This window comes from Vombatus ursinus, unplaced genomic scaffold (genome assembly GCF_900497805.2).
Source record: "Vombatus ursinus unplaced genomic scaffold, bare-nosed wombat genome assembly UNPS02000577.1, whole genome shotgun sequence".
NCBI lineage: Eukaryota > Metazoa > Chordata > Mammalia > Diprotodontia > Vombatidae > Vombatus > Vombatus ursinus.
Window position 1 is genome coordinate 22,621,350 of NW_020940355.1, and position 23,092 is coordinate 22,644,441.

At 37.8% G+C, this 23,092-nt stretch overlaps 1 pseudogene; it reads left to right on the plus strand.

The window, feature by feature from the left end:
- Positions 1–22,108: 22,108 nt before the first annotated feature.
- On the plus strand, positions 22,109–22,668 carry LOC114043258 (annotated as a pseudogene).
- The last annotated feature ends 424 nt before the right edge of the window (positions 22,669–23,092 follow it).

Consider the following 23,092-nt stretch of genomic DNA (forward strand, 5'->3'; position numbering starts at 1 on the left):
ACTAAAGCAGTGGGCTGGACTGACTCGTGGAGCTTCCGGGGAGAGCAGGATGTCCCTCGCTGCTATTTATCCTCTTCTTACAATTCCCAATGCCACTAGCCTGGATCTGGACCTCATTGCCTGTGGCTTGGACTATTACACTAGCCACCTAACCTGTCTTCCGCGTCCGTTCTCTACCCACTCCAATCACTGCAATCACAGATGTTGTAATATCTTTATTAGATGAATCATCCCAATTCTCAATTTAAAATGTCACCCCTCAGTTTCGAAACCTTCAATAGCTCCCAATGATTAAAGTCCAAATTTCTTTTAACATTTTTTAAAATTTATTTTTCAATATTCACTTTTATAAGATTTTGAGTTCTAAATTTCCCCTTCTCTCTTCCCTTCCCCCTCCCCAAGACAGCATGCAATCTGATATAGGCTATGTATGTACAATCATATTAAACATATTTCCACATTAGTCATGTTGTGAAATAAAGTCTAAATTTCTTTACTGGGCATTTAATGCAGTCCACAATCTGAGTCCCCTTTCACTTATGCCTCAATCAGTCAAACCGGACAATGTCCCCGAAAACATCTTCAGTTTTCATAGAATCATAGACTAAGATTTGGAATGGATTTTAGAGACCATCTTGTTCAACCTCCTCATTTTACAGCCCAGAGAGGTTAAGTGATTTGCCAAAGGTAACGCAGGTATTAAATGGCAGAGCTAGGATTTGAACCCAGGTGTCTGGACCCAAATCCCAGACACTTTGCACTGTACCCCACCTCCTCTCAGGCTCTACTGCCTCCCAATGGTCTTTGTTCATGACATTCCTGATGTTTGGGTACTTCCCCACTTCTTTTTCACCTGTTAAATTCCTATTCATCCTTCAAGCTTAGCTCACGTTTTACCTTCTCCTTGAGCCCTTTTCTGATCTCCCTTGTTAGGATTCTCCTCAGAATTCTCATATCCCTGTTATTTGCTCATGTTCTATTTTGTATTATTGTGATTGGTATACATATATTTATCATGAAAAATGGATATTCCCTAATCTATGACATGGAGCCAGATGGATAACACATTAAATTAATCCATATACATACATAAGCATATATGCATGTGTGTGTGTGTGTGTGTGTGTGTGTGTGTGTGTATGTAGAAAGAGGGGAAAAGAGAGAAAGAAAAAAAGAGAGTAAGAGAGGGAAAGAGAAAGAGAAAGAGAAAAAGAGACAAAGACAGAGAGAGAAAAATATCTTGGACAGGTGCTCCAGATGGACAATGAACTGATCCCAGGGCAAAATTAGAGGAGCAGATAAGGCAGGATTCCATTGGTGAAACTGCATCCCATATTCAGTGATCCTAAGCAGTTTACTTCTCATTAATACCAATATTCTCCTAGTGATTTAATATGGTTATGAATCATGGACCATCACACCCTTTGAAGGATCAAAATTCAGGTGACTCTAAGAGCAATAGAAAGAAACATGGTGAATGTAAGTAGGCTGTAGTATGTTGCATTGGTTATATGGCATGCAGTATGTGGTATAAAAGGCATTTCAAAAACATGTATGACTAGAAAAGGAAGTAGACCAGTCACGTAGGGACTTCACATAGTCACTGCATAGTGATTATATACATATATATGTATGTATGTGTCTATTCATATGTATGTGATTCTAGTGTCATCACTATACTACTAACTCAAACCTTGACTGATACGACCTCCCACAGCTTCCTCTTCCCTCTGATTGGAGAAGAGGGTGGAGTACCAAACTCGTCCCAATATCTTCCTTTATGGAGGGCAAAAACTGGAATTTTCAGCTTACTCAACTCTTCATTTGTTGTTCTGCCTGGTTTCAACTCCATGGAACAAGATTCCCCTGTGCCAGGTGCTGCTTCGTCTCCCCCTCCCTCCCAAATCTGCTGTCTCTTTTTGAATGTTATCTTCCCCAACTGGATTGTAAGCTCCTTGAGGGCAGGGCCTGTCTTTCTTTCTTTTTATTGATTGTATCCCTAGGGCTTACCATAGTGCCTGGCACATAGTACCACTTAATAAATATTGATTGGATTGGACTGGATATAGTAAAAGATGATAGTCTGAGTGATAAACTGGTATCCTTGAGATATTAAAAACAACCAAAAGAAATCCAATGACCTATGGATACTTTGTGGAGAATTTCAGAAGGATATAGACATTAACTATGTAGAAGAAAGTATAGACTGGTTGTAAACTTCAGTGATGGAATGCATATCCGTATTACTGAGATCATAGAACTACTGAACTATTTAAGCAATTATATGAGGCTGCAGAAAGAGAGTTAGATCTGGAGAGAGGCAAATCCTGTGTTCAAATTCTACCTATGATATTTTCTAGCTGTGTGAATATAGGCAAATCATTTAAGCACCCATGTATATGCCTCAGTTTCCTTATCTACAAAGTGGGGATTGTAATAACTATAGTACATATTTCACATTTGTTGTGAAGATCAAATTAGATATGGCACTAAGAACCACTATGTACATCTGGGCAGCCAGAAAGCTCCTCAAGATTGAACAAGGTGCTTTGAGATCAGCTTTGAGATCACTCAAAACCACAGCTGATAAGCACTGCCAACAGGGTTTGTTTTTTTACTAGACTAACCAGAGGACACATTAGTTCAAAAATCAACCAAACCAAAAAGCATATTAAACAAAAAAGCATAACAAAATAATTAACAGGATTCTCTCTGTATACATAGGGTTATACACTCCAACAGGTCACCGATACCACTAGTAGGAGATAGAATGCACAAAAGGAATGTTTGTGACCAAGTAACGTGCACAGATAGATATATGTATATGGATCATGTTTAGTCAGGTTATACAACTGGAGGGGAATATGTAGGGGAAGATGTGTGGCTTGCATAGATGCATGGATGAGGCAACTTGTGCCTCTGACATTTCAGAGCTGCTGATGTCTTCAGGCTAGGTTTTTTTTTTTAAAATAAGCTAGAGTTCTATGCTAATCAATTTTCTCTGCTGAGCTTCTCTCTCTCTCTCTCTTTTGGGGGAGGGGGTTGAATGGGAGGAGGTAATTTTATTTTGAACTTAAACACCAAAAAAAAAAAAGAGACCATTTTCATTTACCCAGCAGAATGCAAAAAAGGGATTTCATTTCATGTTGCTTATTTTACCATATGGACACACATACATATAAATCTACATGTATGTAGATATGTGTAATAAATTCTACATATTACTTTCAAAATTGTCCTCCTTGTCTGTGCTTCCTTCTGAACTTTAAAATTCCTTTTTTTTCCAGTTGATACATGGGGATCTCTCAGATTAAATTCTTATCTGAATTATGGTATGAAAATAAATTCCACTCCTTTCATATTCTTTGGCTACTATCCTATATATTCTAATACTTTCAGGAACTAAACTTAGCAAAATTGCAAAGAAGCTGGCAAAACTGGAAATTTCTTTCAGTTCTCCCCTTCCCCCCTCCCCCCCAAAATGCTCCTGGTTGTCATACAAATCAATTCAGAAAAGGGCCAAGTGGAAATGATGGTGCTAGTGACCTTTTTGACCAGTAGCCAAAACTACTGCAGTTGTTTTAGAAAAAAAACTATGTAGATAGAAATATAGACAATATACATGTTATAGATATAACTATTATCTATATGTATCTTTGTAAACCTTGAAGTATTATATAAACATTGATGATGATGATGGTTTATCTCTCCTTCTGGATTATAAACTTGAAGTCAGGGACCATGCCTTGATTACCTTTGTTTTCCCTCATAGCATGTTGTTCATGGTTGGTGTTCGGTAAGTATTTGTTGAATAATTGAATGAATTAAAGACTTATTCCTTTTTTCCCCAATACTTCAACCTTAACTTGTATCTCTCCAATACATTGGTATTTAGCCATGTACACATTTTCTTAGTGCCTAGTACTAGAATGCCAGGCATGATAAAGGGAGAAAAAGAGGAAAACCAGAGAGTAATTGGGTAAATTTGCTTTGTCATTCCTACAATGGCCGCTATTCTTTATAAGGAACCCATAGCTACCTTTCATTCTATCCCATTTCCCACCCCCTGCCCTCACCTGCAAACAGTTATTAAGTACTTACTAAACACAAGACATTGAGTTAGCTTCTGGGGATAGCACAGATCCTGACCTCAAGGAGTTTGTAATCTAATGTGAGTGGTGATGGTGGTGGGGAAGGATGATACACATATAAAAATAGATATGAAATAATACAGTATATGATAAGTGCAATAGAGAGGTCTGGGAAAAGTGATATGAACTATCTTTGATGAATACAGTGTCATGTAGTGGAAAGAATGTTTTATTTGGAATCAGATGATTTGGGTTTGAATCCTTGATCTTCCTTTTACTACTTTGGGCAAGTCATTTAATGTATCTGGTCTTCTGTTTCACAATCTATTAAATAGTTTTACTATACTATATGATATGTAAGGTCCTTTCCAACTTTAAACTTACAAATCTATGGCTGTCTTGTTTACTTTCACTTATTTTTGCCTTTTGTATTCCTACCCATTATCATTTTTTTTGTGAGGCAATTGGGGTTAAGTGACTTGCCCAAGGTCACACAGCTAGTTAAGTGTTATGTGTCTGAGGCTGGATTTGAACTCAGTTCCTCCTGAATCCAGGTCCAGTGCTCTATCCACTGCACCACCTAGCTGCCCCCCAATCCATTATTTAAAGCCCATTTCAGATATTACCTTTCTCATGAAGCTGTCGATCCTTCCAGTTGTTAATAACTTTCTCCTTGAGTTCTCATGTCTTTCTTTCTTTTTTCCCTTCCTCCCTCCTTCCTTCCTTCTTTCTTTCTTTCCTTCCTTCCTTCCCTTCATCTCTCTCTCCCTCCCTTTCCTTCCTTCCTTCTCATTTTCAAACTAAATGACTAAAACAAAGTTGGTAAACTTTTGTTGTAGGAAAAAGTACTGGTAAATAATGACTGATTAAAATACTTGTATAATCAACCATAAAAAAGGCTGGTTCTGAGGAGCACTGGAGCTGGATGCCCAGTAACAGTGCGCAACTCTACCCATTCATTCCGCATACCCCTTGCTTAAACTATCTGTTGCCTTTTTGTGAAATGTCCTTCTCTAATTTCCTCCTTACAGGCTGTTCTTAATATTTATGTTTACCAGATTTTACCTATGATATATATGTATATATGTTTACATGCAAACACACATATGCACACAGAGATAGAGAGATGGATAGATAGATAGATATGGAGGAAGAGGAGGAGGAAGAAAGTATGGTTGGTGTTAAGGGCTATGTAATATATGATTTACTGTAAGACTGTACCCTGCTAGGGATGGCTCTGAGTATGGGCAGTCATGGTCTCTTAAGTCTTAGAAGTGTAAGGGACCTTACTGGACTAGATGAAGTCATCCAGTCCAATCCCTTCTTCATTTTACGTATGAGGCCCAGAGAGGTTAAATGAATTGCCGAAGGTTACACAGCTAGTAAACAGTCATAGTCACAAGCAATACATATTTATTAAGTGCTTACTATGTGCCAGGCACTGAGCTAAGTGTTGGGTATACAAATATGAAAAAAAAATCCTGCCCTCAAGGAGCTTACAATCTAATAGGGGAATACAACACACAAAAGAAGGCTGAAAATTGAAAGTAGCAGGAAGGAAGGTACATAGGGGGCCCTGGTAGGGAAGCCCAAGAAGTTCAAAATGTATGCATCCAGATGGGAGATGAAGAGATACTAGAAAATCTATGGTTAACTTGGAATTAGAATACTTATGTTCAAATCCTAACTCTGATCTTGGGCAAGTTGCTTCAGTAATCAGAGTCCTGTATAGTCATCTGTAAAACGAAGGGGTTGATTTTTAGAGACTTAGGAATGCAATGACCAATCACAGTTTTGGAGTATTGATGATGAAGAATGCTACTCACCTCCTGAAAGAAATGGGTTGGACTACATACGTGGAAAGAGGCAAACATTTTTAGACACGCTCAATGAGGGATTTTGTTTTGCTTGAATATATGTATTTGTTACAAGAGTTTCTCTTTTCTTTTCAATTGGAGGATAGAGATAGAAGATAGAGGGGGTAGGAGGAGGGTTAAAAATCCCAAGCAAACAAATAGAGAACAGAAGGAAGGTCAGGAGGAATCAAAGACAAACTGGATAGCTTCAAAAGTTACACAATGTATTTATTATATACTTAAAAAGAAAAGCATGCTCTAAATGAAAGAGGTTTCCCCCTTTCATATACGATCCTTTCTTTCTGTTCTGCAACATATGTGGAAATGCTCATCATATTTGATGTTTATAAAGTTCAGAACAAAACAAAACAAAACAAACTTTCTCTGAACCACTTCGTTTTTACCTCCAAATAAAAGGAAGAGTTTGGTCTGAGGTGACTATTAAATAATTACTATGTATTAGGCATTGAGTTAAGTTCTGGGGATGTGAAGGTGAAATAAGGCACAGACCCTGACCTCAAAGAATTTGTTATCTAATGTGAATGGTGATGATGGTGGGGAAGGATAATACACACATATGAATAACTATGAGAAACTATAATGTGTAGGATAGGTGTGATAAGGAGATCCAGGAACAGTGATATGAACCATCTCTGATGAACATAATATAGTGTAGTAGAAATAATACTATGTTTGGAATTGGATGATTTGAGTTTGAATCCTTAATCTTCCATTTGCTCTTATGGGCAAGTCATTTAACATATCTCAACCTCCGTTTCTCAATTTATTAAAGTATTTTACTATGTTATATGATGTGTAAGGTCCCTTCCAATACTGAACTTACAATATATACATACCTCACAACCAAAAAACGGGTAAAGATGACAAAAAAGCAAATAGTTGATATTAGAGGAATTGTGAAAAGATGGACATATGAATGCATTATTAGTGATACTATGAATCAGTTCAGCCATTTTGAAAAGCAATTTGGAATTATGCTTTAAAAAGTTATCAAAATGTCTATTTCTTTTGATCCAAAGGTCTTCTGATGAAGTGAGATAATATTTGTAAAGCACTTAGCAGAGTGCCTAGAACATAGTAGCACCATATAAAAGCTTATTCTCCTTCTTCCTCCACTTCCCAAAGATTTTACTATAAATCATATATCCCAAAGAGATAAATGATGAAAGGAGAGGCCTAGTATACATAAAAATATTTACAGTGGTATCTTTGTAAGAACTGGAAAGAACTGAAATAATATATTTCACTGAAATAAATAATAAACTGTAAAAAACTGAAAACAAAGCAGATGCCCATTGACTGGAGAATGGCTAAAAAATTGTGGCATACAACTCTAATAGAGTATTACTGTGCTGTAAGAAATGATGAGTATGATGAATACAAATGCAGTGGGAGTTGACTGGCTGGTGAGAACTAGTTCTTGAAGCATGTGCAGAAATTTGCGGCCTGGTTTCAGTCCAAGTGACTTCATGGATGATTTAGGGGTTGATACAATGTGATGAAGAAACGTCTTCTAATTGACTGCTGAGTCAGGAAAACTGATGACTCATTGGTTGCTGAGCTAGAACTGAGTATGTATGAAAAAAGGACAACCTCTTTCCCCACCTCCCTACCATGTTATTCTTTCCTTTGTGGCCATGAGGTGGCAAGACTACTTTGAGCTGCCACCAAAAATCAGTTGGGAAGAAGAGGAGCTGTTCTGTCTCCCACCTGGTTATGGTGATTATGAGCATATGAGAAGACAGGGTTGCCTCTGTCTTCATCAGATGTATATTACAGGATGGAAAAGCTCATGAGGTGACTTTATGAGCACTGAAGGTCTGGAGAGATTACAGAAAGACAGTTGTTATCTTTCCCTTCCTCAGCATCCACAGAGAAGAAGAGATATTACCAGTGGGAAGATGGCCAATTGAATTGGTCAAGCAGCAGATTGCCCCACCCCTGCATTGGATTGACTAGCCCATCAGGGCTGTTCCACCCTGCAAGAAACCAGCAGAGATGAGTGATTCATCTATCTCTGACATAACACCTGACACTGAATTTCAGGAGGGTTCCAAGAAGGGCAAAAAAAAACCTTGTAGAATCAGGAGTTAGGAGGCACCACTTGGCCACATGTATTTTCTGCATATGTGCCTCACTAACACCGTACTTCAAATATGAGCACAATCTCCTCAAAGACATTGTGTATATTTCAGGGATAGTATATACTAGTCTGGGGGAGTAATTTTTAACCACCTATTCTTATTATACCTTCTTAGTAAATTTTTTTTCCTTAAAAGCTAATGCAGTCAACTGGTTGAATGTTGATGGGGAGCACGTGGCTGGGGAACCAGGAGCAGCAATACTAGAATCCCATACCTTGAGGGTTATTTCTAGGAACCTGAGAAGAGTAGTAGTCAGTTGCTCTTGGGGGACCACGAAGCTACAAGTGTGAGTGCCCAGTTGGACAGATGGGTCCCAGAGAGGACATATACAGAAAAGTATGTCAAGTCTTCTATGGACGTAGGCAAAGCAATGAAGTAGAACCAGGAAAACAATATATACATGGACTACAATAGTTTAAATGGAAACAATAGAAACAGAACACTCTGCAATAATGATAACTGAGAATGGTCCCAAGGAAAAGATATGAGAAGACATATCTCTTTATTTGCAGAGGTCCAAGGCTGTGGGTATGTGATACAACATATAAAATGAGATATTTTAAAAAATATTTTTGTTAGTTGTGTTGACTTTTTTCTTCCTCTTTTAAAAAATACTTTATTATAAGAGATAACACTCTAGAATGAGGAGATAAAATGGGAAATAAAAGTAAAGAAAAAAGAAAAAATTAATAAAATTTTACTTTAAAAATGAGGGGGTTGGACCAGGTGATTTAAGATCTCCTTACCCCATTTGTAAACATATAATCCCATGAACCCAGATTCTCTGATTTCAGACTCAGTGATTTTTCTATCTCACAGTTTCTCCCTTGAGCAAGTCACTAGTAAAGACTGATTTGGTATAGAATAACCTGAGCATAACCACAAAGAAAAGAGTTAGTTGAAGTCTAATCTGAGATGAAGCTCTATAATTTGAAATGCTTAAGACATTCTGTTCATATGCCCAAAGGGCAATAAAACTGTGCATACCCTTTAATCCAAACCCACTAGCAGGTCTGTATCTCAAAATCATGAAAAAGGGAAAAGGACCCACATGTACGAAAATATTTATAGCAGCTCTGTGTGTGTGTGTGTGTGTGTGTGTGTGTGTGTGTGTGGTGGCAAAGAATTGGAAATTGAGGGGATGCCTATCAATTGGGCAATGGCTGAACAAGTTGTGGTATATGAAAGTAATGGAATACTATTATGTTAGAAGAAAGGATGAATAGGCAGAGTTCAGAAAAACCTGGAAAGACTTAGATGAACTGATACTGAGTGAAGTGAGCAGAACCAGGAGAACATTGTACATAGTAACAGTAATACTGTGCGAAGATGAACTATGATTGATTTAGCTTTTCTCAGCAATACAATGTTCCAAGACAATTCCAAAAGACTCATGATAGAAAATGCTATCCTCATCCAGAGAAAGAACTGGTTTCTTCAAGAACAGATTGAAGCATACTATTTTCACCTTTTTTCCCCATGTATTTTTTTTTCATTTTGTTCTCATTTTCCTCTCACAACATGACTAATGTGGAAATATATTTTCTGTTATTGCACATGTATAACCTCTATTAGATTGCTTGCCATCTTGGGGGGAGGGAATGGAGGGAGGGAGAAAAAAATTGGAACTCAAAATCTTTCCAAAAATTAATGTTGAAAATTGTTTTTACATGTAATTGGAAAAATAAAATATTATAATTTTTTTTAAAAAAGACATTATGTTCAACTTCCTGTGGATCCACTCTTGTATTAGGCAAGAAAGTCATGGATATTACTAACAACTGGAGAATGAAAAGAAATGGCTAATTCTTCCTTGGGTCATTTCAAGAGTCATAGAACATCAGTAAAAGAAACCATCACATCATATCTTGACTCTAAAATAGCACAATTATCAGTAGCTGGATGTATTTTGAGTAGAACTGAAGAGGGCAAAATATATATCCACCTTCAACTCCCTCAAAGGCTAAGGAAATGAGTTTGATGAGAAATATGCACAGAGCATTGAAGGGACATCTGGAAGAAAACTGTTTAGTTATCAATTAAACCTAGCTATTCAAGCTTAACTCAGATTGTTCATAAACAGCCCTGAAAAAATTGTTTAATAAAACAGATTTCTTTTTTTCCCTTCATTAATTTATTTCATTTCAGTTCTCAACATTCACCTCCATAAGATTTTGAGTTCCAAATTTTCTCTCCATCCCTCCCCTCCCAACCCCATAAGCTCTACATATATATTCATATTAAATCTATTTTCACATTATCATGTTGTAAAGATGAATTAGAACCAATGAGAGAAAGAAGAAACAAAAAAAAGAAGAGAGCAAATAATATGACTAGTTCTTTTTCTGGATGTGTATTGCATTTTCCATCATGAGTCTTTTGGAGTTGTCTTAGATCCTTGCATTGCTCAGAAGAGATAAGTCTATCAAAGTTAGTCATTGCACAATGTGGCTGTTACTGCATACAATGGTCTCCTGGTTCTGCTCACTTCACTCAACATCAGTTCATATAAGTCTTTCCAGGTTAATAAAGCAAATTTCAACCCAAAATGGGACATTATCCCAAGGCTTAAGGGAAGAAACAAGCTAAGATTTGAGGAGTGAATTTAGGAAATCAAGTGAAAACAATCATGTTAAAAACTTGCTTCCTTCCTCCTAAATTTATTATGGGAACTTTAAATTTCCTTTTATTCTTCTTAAACTTTTGGTTGATATTTATTTCACCTCACCAAAACCCATCCAATGGAATGTAAAATTTTATTTAAGAACCTTAAGCATTCCTTAGATAAGAAGCCAGAGGAAGAATCACAACTGTCTCTGACTACTGGGTGACATATAAATCCTCCTCCTCCTCCTCCTCATTTTTTTGGTTAATCCCCTAAATATAGTTTAATCTGTAACCTGACTTAGTTTACCTGTAGAGTTTGTTTGATGGGGTTTGTTTCCTTAGATGATGTATGACCTTATGACTCTGTTTAACTGAGTTTGTTCAACTTTTATGACTGAAGGAAGTTTGGGATTATGGATCTATTTCTTCTTTAACTTTTGCAATGTGTAAATGAATTCCTTCTCAGTCCCTCAGATATAATTTTACCTATAAGAAGCCTTATCAGAATCCTTATGGTTGTTCAGGTTTTCTCTGAGGTCTGAAATGATGCTTGAACATAATAATAAAACCTGCCACAATTGCTTCACTGTGGTAAACATATATTGGGCAGCAGTTACCCACCGCATGAATTCAGAAGGGAGATATTTCTCAAATAACAAATTCTGCAGTCATATCCTTTGTCCAAGCCCTGGTTAATAACAGAAATAAAATGATAGTAATATTAGCTAGCCTTCATATGGCACTTCAAGGTTTGCAAAGCCCTTTATATATGTTATCTCATTTGATCTTCACAACCACCCTGGGAAGAAGGTATATTTCGTGCAGCACTACTGTTTCACCTGCTTCTTATTATTGAACAAATGCCAGAATGGGGAGTTGAACAGCAGGACTCATGTTTATTTCTGTCCTTTTAAATACTACTTTTTTGTAAAAACATAAAGGGGAGCATGGTATAATAGAAAGGGATGTCCTTGGAGCAAGGAAGACCTTGGGTTGCATGGGCTGGTAGTGTGGGACAAGTCACATAACCTTTCAGTGGTCCAGGCCACTCTCTAATACTGTAACTGACAGATGGGTGACTGAATTTGTGCTGCTCAGCATCACTGATGTGTGTAGGTGGCAGGAATTTCCAACCTCAAGAGTTTGCCACACTGATGAAATTATAGAACTGGACAATAAATAAACAAATAAACAAATAAATAAATAAATAAAGGCACCACGTTTTCAAACCAAAGTTTTTTTCCGTGGTGTAGTGGTATTTATTTTGTGATAAGTTCCTGTGTATGATAGTGAAGGCTCTATATTTCTGCTGGATAGTAAGACTGAAGGGGAGCAATTTACAAATGGTGGGGTAAGGGGAAGGGACTCATGGAGTTCCTGAAACTTGCCTGGGTCAGCGATTGACTTGTTCCTCTTTTATTCTGCACACAGCAGTTTAATCATCTCTTGACCTTGCCAATTCAAATGTGCAATTCTACTAGTCATGTCCCCTCTTGCATTTCCATCATCTGGCAGGATTTCCAACCGTGGCTTTTAAATCCCAATTTAGGCAAAATGTCCTGGCTACTCCATGTAACACCTGTAGTATTACAGAAATGCCAGGAAGAGACCAAAGATCTTAGGGCACTTTCCTGATTCAGAGAGTCTCCTGGATGATCAGTGTGATTGCCAGTCTGAAGATAGTGTGGTGAGATAGAAAGAATACTAGATTTAGAGTCAGAAAACCTGGGTTCAAATCAAACTGGTTGAATAAAAGAACTGAAGGAGTACTCATTAATGAGATGATGTGAGGTTGGAGGGAGATCTCTAGTGGTGTGCCTCAGGCCTGTGCTGTTTAACATTTAAAAAAATTTAATTTAATTTAATTTAATTTTTTGTTACATTTTAAGTTCTCAACTGTCGTCCTCCTTCCCCATCCCACACTTGAGAAGGCCACCATTTGACATAGATATAAACATATATGTAAAACCATACTATGCATACTTCTATTTATCAGTTCTTTTTCTGGAGGTGGATAGCATCTTTTTTCATAGGTCCTTTATAGTTAATTTGAGTACTTATAATACTCAAAATAACTTAGTCATTCACAGTTGTACTATGAACAATATTGTTGTTACCGTATTTAACACTCTTAGTTCTGCCCATTTCACTCTTCATTATTTCATGCAAGTCTTTTCTAAAATCAACCAGCTCATCATTTCTTATGTAGCACAATAGTATTCCTTGTTTAACATTTTTGATCAATGTCTTGGATAAAAGAAGAAATAGCATACTTATAAAATTTCTAGTTCTTGCAAACTTGGAAGGGTTAGATTTAAAACATTAGATGACAAAATCAGATCACAAAAATATATTGACAGGTTGGAATAATGGCCTGAATAATAAATAAAATAAAGGTTGAATTTAATAGGGGGAGATGTAAAATCCTATCTGGGTTCAAAAAGTCAACTTCGTGAGTTGAGAAAATGTAACTTTCCTCCCCTTGCTTGCAGTTAGAAAACTATGGGTGTCCAATTTTGTATATACTGCCGAAGTTTGTTAATGTTTAGTTGGTTTTGCTGAACTAATTTTTTTAACTGTTTTTTTTATTACTATTTGTCATAATGGATGACTCACAGGGTAGGGAGTAAAGAGGGATATATTTTGAAAAGAAGGTGATATAAAAACAAAAGATATAAATAAAGATTTGAAAATCAATGTCATGAGTACAGGATGAGAAAGAGGTGGTCATTCACATGAAAAAAAATCTTAGAGTTTAATAGAGTACAAACTCAAAATGAATAAAAAATGTTGCATATCAGACAAAAAACCTAACACTACCTTAGGCTGTATTGAGTGTCACAGCATCCAGAACATGGGATGTGAGGGTCTTGCTAGGTTCTGATTTGGTTAGGCTACATCTAGCACATGTTTTTAACCTTGGGTCCAGGAAGTTGCCACCCCTCCCCCAATTTTTTTTTGATAACTGTTTCAATATCATTGATCATGTATAAAAAATATTCTCTAGATATTGCTCCTCACTTATGTGGAAGTGGGTAGCATGTTTTATCATCAGTCCTCTAGAATCATGCTGCATTGATCACAATTCTTCATATTGTTCTTAAAATTTCAAAGTTGTTAATCTTTATGCTGTTGTTATTGTATAAATTGTTCTCCTACATCTGCTCACTTTGATCTGCATCAATTCATACAAGTAGTTCCTCTAAAACTGTTCCTTTTCGAAGTTTCTTATGATATGATAGCATTCCACCACATTCATATATCATGATTTGTTCAACTATTCCCCAATCGATGGGACCCTGTTTGTTTCTAGTTCTTTGCCACCAAAAAAGGAGATACTCTAAATATTTTTGTACATATGGATGTTTTTTCCTTTTCCTTTGATCTCTATGGTATTGTATAGCTTGTTTTTTGAAGGATATATTTACCTTTACACAATAGAACCAACACTTCCTTATGAGTTTATGTCCCCTTCGAAAGTTTCTTCTGTTCTCTTCTGTATAATTAAAAATGTTTTACTGACACTCATTTCTTCTTTTTATTTGCATTACTGTAACTCCTCCCTTTCTCTCCACAACTCTCTTTCCACCCACAAATAAATACCTCTTGCAAGAAGCAAAGCAAATTTACACATTAGTTATGTCAGAAAATGTGGATCTCATCACGAACCTATAATGCATCACCTCTCTCTCTGTCAAGAGGTAGAAAGCATGCTTTACCATCATTTTCTGGATTTTTGATAGGTCTCTGCATTAATTAGGATTCTTAAACTTTCAAAGTTGTTTTCCTTCATAATATTTTTAGTTATTGTATAAATTGTTTTCCTGGCCATTCTCACTTTATTCTGTGTAATTTTCCCTGTCTTCCACATTTTTCTGAATATGACTCTTTCATCATTTCTTATGGGAAGGTATTATTTCATTACTTTCATATATCATGATTCATTCAGTCGTTCCCTGTTGATTGGTTCCTATTTTGTTTCCATTCTTTGCTACATCCTAAAAATATTACTATAAATATTTAGGACCTAAATATAGGTCCTTCCCCTCTGTCTCTGATCTCCTTGAGGTTGATTTGACAGTCTTTGAAAAGCAAGCTCTCCAGCTCTGCAGAAACAGTCTGCCTAAGGAGTCAGTTGTGGGGCTTTAGAAGAGAGCCAGCTATGGAGGAAGAATCCAGGTCTTTGGAAGAAATAATTTCACATCTATTCTCTTATGCCTCTTTCAGGGGAGTGGGGGAGGGGAGGGTATTTGAGCAACTCCAGAAGAAAGCAAGTCTGGAGAATCCAGACATGACTGGATGTGGAATTGAGTTGAGCTATGGAAAGAAGCAGATTCAAGGAGTCCAGCTCAGTAACCTGTCCAGGAAGGACTCTGGGGTGCCCAGGTGGAACAGCAAAAAAGGAGCTAACAAGAAGAGAAAAGACATCAGGGGCTGCAGTACTAGAATTTTGAGTTAACTTGATCATGTTTATTCCCTATATATGTGTTTCTTGGCTATTGTATTCTGTGTGCATTCTCACTCTTCCCACTTGGGTGTATCTGTGGGAGAGAATGTCTCAGGTTTATGGCTGAATATTTGTTTCTATAGCTCACACTATGCCATTTTAGTAAATGCCTTTGCTTTGAGTTAACTAAGTCAACAGGCTAACTATTGAAGGTGAACTAATCAAGTAGAGGCTCTTAGGTATAATTTTAGTAGTGTGGACCCAGTAATTACTAGGTTAGCGACTCCCCGGGAGCTCATCCCGGAGGTGATGCTGCAGGTAATATGTAATGCAGAATGCATAATATATATCTATATATATACATATATATGTACCTTTTTGAATTTCTAATAAATACCTTTTGAATTCAAAGGAGTTGAATTTGTACTTTTGATATCAGAAATCAAAATAAGTAACATACCAAGATAGGGAAAAAAAGAAAAATTTCTTTGACTTCAGGCTTGCGAAAATCCAGTGGAAAAAATCAGATGCTTAAAACCTGTCTCTCCCTCCCTTCCTAGCCAGCTGCATTTCTTGACCAAGTCCAGTTCTGAAGGTGATGTTCAACATTGAGGCTTGAGGCTTGAGGCTTTCCAGAATTTCATCCAGGGGCCCTCCTTTATAACCTCCTCACTCTTTTCTCTTCTATCAAAATCCTACCCATCCCTCAAGCTGCAGATCTATTCCCTCTCCTCCAGAAAACATTTCCAGAGCACTCTTGCACCTAGTAATGACTCATTCCTGTACTACTCATTTAGCTATTATCAGTGAGTTGTTACAACTCACATTTCTTCAGCACTTTAAAGTTTTTCTTCCTCTATAACTTTTGTGAGGTAGGCCATACTAATGCAATGCTTCCTCTAGACTTACCCAACTATTGAAAGGTACAAGCTGGTAGGTTGATTCCCTGGGAGAGTAGCTGTTACTATTTGCAGAGTTCTAGGGGTAACGCTTTGGGTGGCTATCTTTCTCATACTAGCTCATGCTTCCCCTAACAATTTTTTTTGGTAAAAAAAAAAGTTTACTCAAATTAATGATGAAGCATTATTAAGCACTTACTATGCTAAGCACGGTGCAAATAGGATGGTAAGATTTTTCTTTCTATTGAAGGATGGCAGTTTACAAAACATTTTCCCCAATACCAGAGGAAACATTCCACAAATATGGGGTGAGGGTGTGGAGAGAGGAGTGGGCATAAACTTAATGTACAATGATAGTGGTATAGGGAATGTGTGGCCAAGGGTAACTCATAATTTTAGAAGTATAGGGCCTTGGTGCCCTTTTTCCAGAGGGACTTCACGAATTGTGATGTTGGTGAGGGATAAATCTCTCTCTTGTTCAACTTAGGCTGGTTTTTTGTAGGGCACGTTTTCCCTAAAATGGAAGAAGCTTAATTTGGCTTTGCTCCCTCAAGGTTGTCACGGCTGGTTGGGCTAATACATTGCCCAGATGGGTCCCTCAGGTCACTTGGTGGATGGGTTGGCTCTTCACCAGGCTTGGCTGCTGCTACATTGGGGCAGCGAGGCATCTGTTGCCAGACATTGTAGGGCAAACCTTGTTTCTACTCTTAGATAGTCCTTTTAGGTTTAAAATCCCCTTTCCCTTGCAAGCCACTCCACCTTGCCTTAGGGTAATTAGTTTCAACTTATTCAGTTTGCTCTTTTATTCCTTTGGGAATCTTATGTAGATAACTGGCTAGGGACAAATGAATTCAGTCTGTGCCCCTGAGGCAACTTCATTGTCTCCCTGGCCTCTTCATATGCAATTGAGCTATTCAAGCCTCTTCCCTTTCTGGAGTGGGGAAAGTCTATTTTGCATTTGAAGGCTTTCCCTTTACATTTTAAAGTCTCTGCCTTTTAGCCTTGGCAGACCTTTTTTTTTTTTTTTTTTTTTCAGAAATCTCACTGGGGCACCTCCTCTTACATAAATATTGTAATTGTAATTTTTCAGATGATGAAATCCAGCTAGAAAGGTGAAGTGATTTGTCTATTGTCACGCAATTGGTGGATATTGCATGGGTGTGCTGGTAAATGTTTAACCATAGGTTCTCTAGGGAAAAATTGTACATATGACACACCTTTAAGTTTATATTATTCACATTTTCTCTATCACTTTAAGTCAAGACAGTCAACAAAATAATAAATCAAACCCCAATTTATAGCATTTGCCAATTTCTGATGTGTAAATGCTTACACTGAAAATTTAACAATCAGTTCATACAAACTGTTTCCAGAACCCCCCTGAATGTCAGAACCAGGATTCAAGTGCATGCCTACTGACACCAACTATAAAGCTCTTGCCACTACATCACATTGCCTTGAATTGCTAGTTGGTCGTTTAGCTTCTTCTTACATGTTACCTGTAAAGGCAAACTTGCTAAAAAGTAGCAAAGGTGCTTAGGCATGGCAGCCAGTTTTATTGTTGGATGTTAGAAAGTTCCTTCTTTCATTTGCAAAATGAGAAGGTTGAACTAAATTATCTCTAAGTTCTAAAATTTTGCTCACCCCTAATGATTCCAGTTACGGCATTTGTAGCAACAGAGACGAATTCAACTCCCTCTTCACATAAGAAACATACAAATGTTTGAAGACACAAATAAAATTCCTCTTAAATCTTTCCATTTCCTGGCTAAAAAGATCTGCTTTCTTCAACTCTATCTCACATGATGTGGTTTCCAGACCTACTTAATCTTCCTCTGGGCACTATGTAGTTTGTCCATGAAAGGTCCCTTCCAGATTCTCTCTCTCTCTCTCTCTCTGTCCTTCTTTTCTCCTTTTACCCCCACCCCCTCTTTCTTCCTCCTTCCCCCTCTTTCTGTCTATATATCATCTATTCATGTCTCTATATCGTCTATATCTATATCCTCTCATTTATATCTAAATCTATACCTATATTCTATATCTGTATCATCTATATACCTTTACTTTTATCTCTATCTTTCTATGTCTATCTATGTATCTATCTATCCACTCTCCTTTGTAAATTGTGCCACCCAGAACTCAACAGAGTACTCTAGATGTGGTTGTATTGGGACAGAATACAGTGATATTACTTTGACTGATATCAGCATATGTATAATACTGGGAAGAAATGGCCTACCTTCATTCAATTCACAGGAGAAATAAATCTTAGTTTAACTAGTTAAAAACATGGGTGAAGAACAAACACCAGCTGAACTTGAAGTCATCCCCAGGATTACTTTGGACTCTCTATTTCTAGTAGCATAGTCTAAGATTACGTTAGTTTTTTTAGGAATGAAGTAACACTGTTGATTCATATAAAGCTTGTAGTCATCTTCAACCAGCTGGTCTTTGTCACATGAATGGCTCTTTTTCAATGGGGGTGGAGGAAGGTGGGAGAGAGATAAAATAGAATTTTGTTTACTGAAAAAAAATTAAATTAATTTTTGGTTTAAAAAACTACTTCCATGCCACCAGATACAGCTTTTAGCTAATGTGAAAACTTCTTGGATGTCTGCATGTAGTGTGGCCGAAAAAATGTGATGAATGACTCCTGGAATGACAGAGTGATTTTCCCATTAAAAAAGAATCCTTTATTGGCTGTGATAATTCACACCGATGGCTTGTGAACAGCTGGAATTTCTCAGGCCATTTTTCTGCTGGCCAACCCCTCTATACAAAGTTCAAGACTATGCAATTTGATCAGCCTAAAGAGATGGATTTGGGACGTTTTTTAATAGTGCGGATGGCATCATAGACAGGATATAAGCTTTGGAGTCAGGGTAACCTTTGTTCAAATCCTGTTTCTGACATTCACTAGCTGTGTGACCAATGACAATTTATTTAACTTATTTGAGTCTCAGTTTTCTTGTCTGTAAAATGGAGATAATAATACCTGTAGCATCAGCCTTGTTTGGTTGTTGTGAAGTTCAGGTAAGATATTGTGTGAGAGAAGTACTATTGAAATGTCAGCTATTACATATTGTAATATAATAATAATAATAAATTATTTATTGCTTCTATTGGAGGTAACACAATAATTTGGGATCTGTTGTGGCAAAGATCACAACATTTAGCTGTTTCCTAATGATGGGTTATGGGTCCAAGCCAAGACCTTTTGCCCCTTACCCCAAAAAGAATTTGGGTCCCATTTGCCTAAGGGATTCCCCCTGAATTCTCCCACTTGATCAAGGAGGTCTCTGGTGTTCCCTTGAGGCCATAATCCCATCAACTGATCTTTCATTGTGGCTACACCCAATCTCCCAATTCTCTGTTACCCTTAACCTAGCCTAGCCCTGCACTGTTTTACCTCCCAATGGTGCCCTGCCCCCCTCCACCCACTTCCCACCATTAATCCTATCTAGGCTCTATTTTCCCTTGGCCACATGGTCCAGGTCCCTGGCGTTCTATTACCTCATAGCCCCCCCCCCCCACCAACTTGGACACTCCTAGATCCCTCCCATAGTCTTTCTGTATATAAGGTCCATCTTGTCTCTATTAAGGTGCTCAGATTCCATAAGAACCTAGCCAATAGCTCACAAATGTTCAGATTCCTTAAGAGTCTGGCCAAGATGGCAGATCTTGAAGAAACCTTGTTTTTGCTGATGGAAGACTTGGTACAAATTCATTTGGACAGGACCTGGGTGTTGTGATTTCGGGGTCCCAGGACCCCTAAACCCTTAAACCTCAACACTAGGTTAGGCAAGTGTGTAGTCACAAACACTGATCAGGAGACTCCAGGGCTGCATCTATTGAGACATAATTAAACACTCTGGTTTAACCTTAAAAAAGTCCTACAGAAGGTTTATAAATTGAATAGATTAACTAAATGAATTTTCAATATAGTCAACATTCATGACAGGTGAGTCTGTACACCTATGGAAGACCCAATAGTAATGCTTGCCCGGGGTATGCTGGTACACTTGAACACACCTGGCCCACGCTGCATGCATTCCTATGCACACAGTATTGCTTTTGTGTTTCCAACATCTAGTTTGGCCCATGGGCTGATTCCATCCAGGCATTCCCCCAACACCCTTGACTAACTGAGATCTATCACTGGGAGTTTGTTCAGCTAAGAAACTGGCACTTCCCTAATAAGGATATTACACAAACTTGGCATGAGCTGTGTCAATACAATTTTTGAAAGGACCAGTTAGGGGTTGCCATGGCCCCCAGGAGAACTATAAAAACCGAGTTCCATAATAGCAGGGAATGAAGCTGTTCAGCCAGAAAACACTGGCCTTGAGAACTGAATGATATGAGACTGTCTGTGCCTCCAAAGATAAGTGAACTGGAGCCTAGGACTGCTACAAATGAGAATTTTCTTAGAAAACACCAGACTAGACACAAGAGCATCCTCCCAACGCTATCCCATGAGTGGTATCCTTCTTCCTGATTATCATCATTCTGAAATCTAAACCCTTTCTGAACTTCCCTTTCTGAAATATGGGGTCCTACCATCCTTGGAATCATCTTTGACTCTTCTCTGTCTCCCTTTACCATTCATAGTCATCAAGTTATATTGATCTCCACATCTCTTATATTCTTCCTTTTTTCTACTCACATGGCTAGCACCCTAGTTCAGACCCTCATCACTTCTTGCTTGAACTATGTCAGTAGGCTACTACTCGGTTTCTTCACCTTAAGTCTTTCCCTTCTCCAATCTGTCCTTCACATCCCTGACAAATTAATTATTGTCATATTAAAATATATTTATTACATTAATAACTATTATTATTATTGTTGGGCAGTTAAGTGGGACAGTGGATAGAATGCCAGGCCTGAAGTCAGGAAGACTCATCTTCCTGAGTTCAGATCTGGCCTCTGACACTTACTATTAGCTGTGTGATCCATGGCAAGTCACTCAACCCTGTTTGCCTCAGTTTCCTCATCTGTCAAACGAGCTGGAGAAGGAAAAGGCAAACCATTCCAGTACAAGTATATATATATATATATATATATATATATATATATATACACACATATATATCTGTGAGGCAATTGGGGTTAAGTGACTTGCCTGTAGTCACACTGCTAGTGAGTTAGGTGTCTGAGGATGGATTTGAACTCAGGTCTTTCTGACTCCAGGGCCAGTGATCTATCCACTGAGCCATTTAGCTGCCCCTACCACTCTAGTGTATTTGCCAAGAAAACTCCAAATGGGGTCATGAAGAGTTGGACATGACTGAAAACAACTGAACAACACAATTATTATTATTATTAATTATGCTAAACCATAGTTCTGGCCATGTCACTCCCCTGTTCAATAATTCAATTCAATAAATATTTATTAAGCACCTACTGTGTACCAGGCACTGTGCTTAACCTGAGGATACAAAAAGAGGCAAAAGACAATTGCTGACCTCAAGGATCTTACAACCTGAAGGAGCAGATGACACAGACAAATATACACAAAATAAGCCATATACAGGGCAAATAGGAACTAATTAACAGAGAGAAGGCAGTGGAATCAAGAGAAATTGGAGAAGGCTTCCTGTAGGAGGTGTGATTTTTAGTTGTAACTTAAAGCCAGAGAGGTCAGAGCATTCCAGTGACTTCTTATTGCCTCTGGAATTAAATGTAAACTCCTCTTTTGTGCATTTAAAGCCTTTCACAGTCTTGTTCCAAACCACCTTTCCAGACTTATTTTACATTATTCCCTTTCACGCACTCTTTGGTACAGACAAAGTGGCTCTCTCTCTAATGTACTCCCTTCTCACCTCTACCTCTAAGAATCCTGAATTTTCGAGGATTAGTTAGATCGGAGCTGGAGAGAGTGAGCCCCTCCAGTGGCGGCTTTGATCGTCACGTTACTGTCTTCTCCCTAAAGAGTCGCCTGTACCAAGTAGAATATGTTTTAAATCTGTTAACCACGGTGGCCTCACATCAGTAGCTGTCCGGGGGAAAGACTGTGCAGTAATTGTTACGAAGAAAAAAGTACTGGACAAGTGATTGGATTCAAGCACAGTGACTCACTTATTCAGAATAACTGAAAACATTGGCCGTGTGATGACAGGAATGATAGCTGACAGCAGGTCTCAAGTGCAAAGAGCTCGCTATGAGGCTGCAAATTGAAAATACAAGTACAGCTATGAGATTCCTGTGGATATGCTGTGTAAAAGGATTGCAGATATTTCTCAGGTCTACACACAGAACGCTAAAATGAAACCTCTTGGCTGTTGCATGATATTGATTGGTGTTGATGAAGAACAAAGCCTTCAAGTATGCAGATGCAATCCTGCAGGCTATCACTACTGTGAATTTAAGGCCATTGCAGCTGGAGTCAAACAAATGGAGTCAACCAGTTTTCTTGAAAAGAAAGTGAAGAAAAAATTTGATTGGACATTTGAACAGCATCAACATGCCTATCTACTGTTCTACCCATTGATTTCAAACCTTCAGAATTGAAAGTTGGAGTAGTTACAGTTGAAAACCCTGAATTCAGGATTCTCACAGAATCTGAGTGACATACATTTTGTAGCTCTAGCTGAGAGGGATTAACACTGTAATTAGTCTCCCTAATCTACTATGTGCTGACCAGGATATTGGGTAAAAGCCAACACATTCTTCAATGGCTCTGGATTGAAAGACGAACCATATCCCCACTGAAGTGGACTTAGCTCTGTATAAATAAAACACGGGTTTTAGAAAAAAAAAGAATCCTGAATTTTTTTTAACACTTGGTTAAAGTCATTAAGAAGAATTAATGATCAAGTTTCTGAAATAGAAAAGAATTGGCCGAATGAGATGAGATCCAGATATATGAGGTGGAGACAGTGGTATGCTGGTAAATGTTTAATAACCAGCTCTCTGGCAAAAAAAAAAATTATATGCAACACACTTTTAAGCTAAATATGCATTACTAGCATTTCCCCATCATTTTCTTAAGCCTTGATTAAAACAAAACAAAACAAAGTGCCAATTT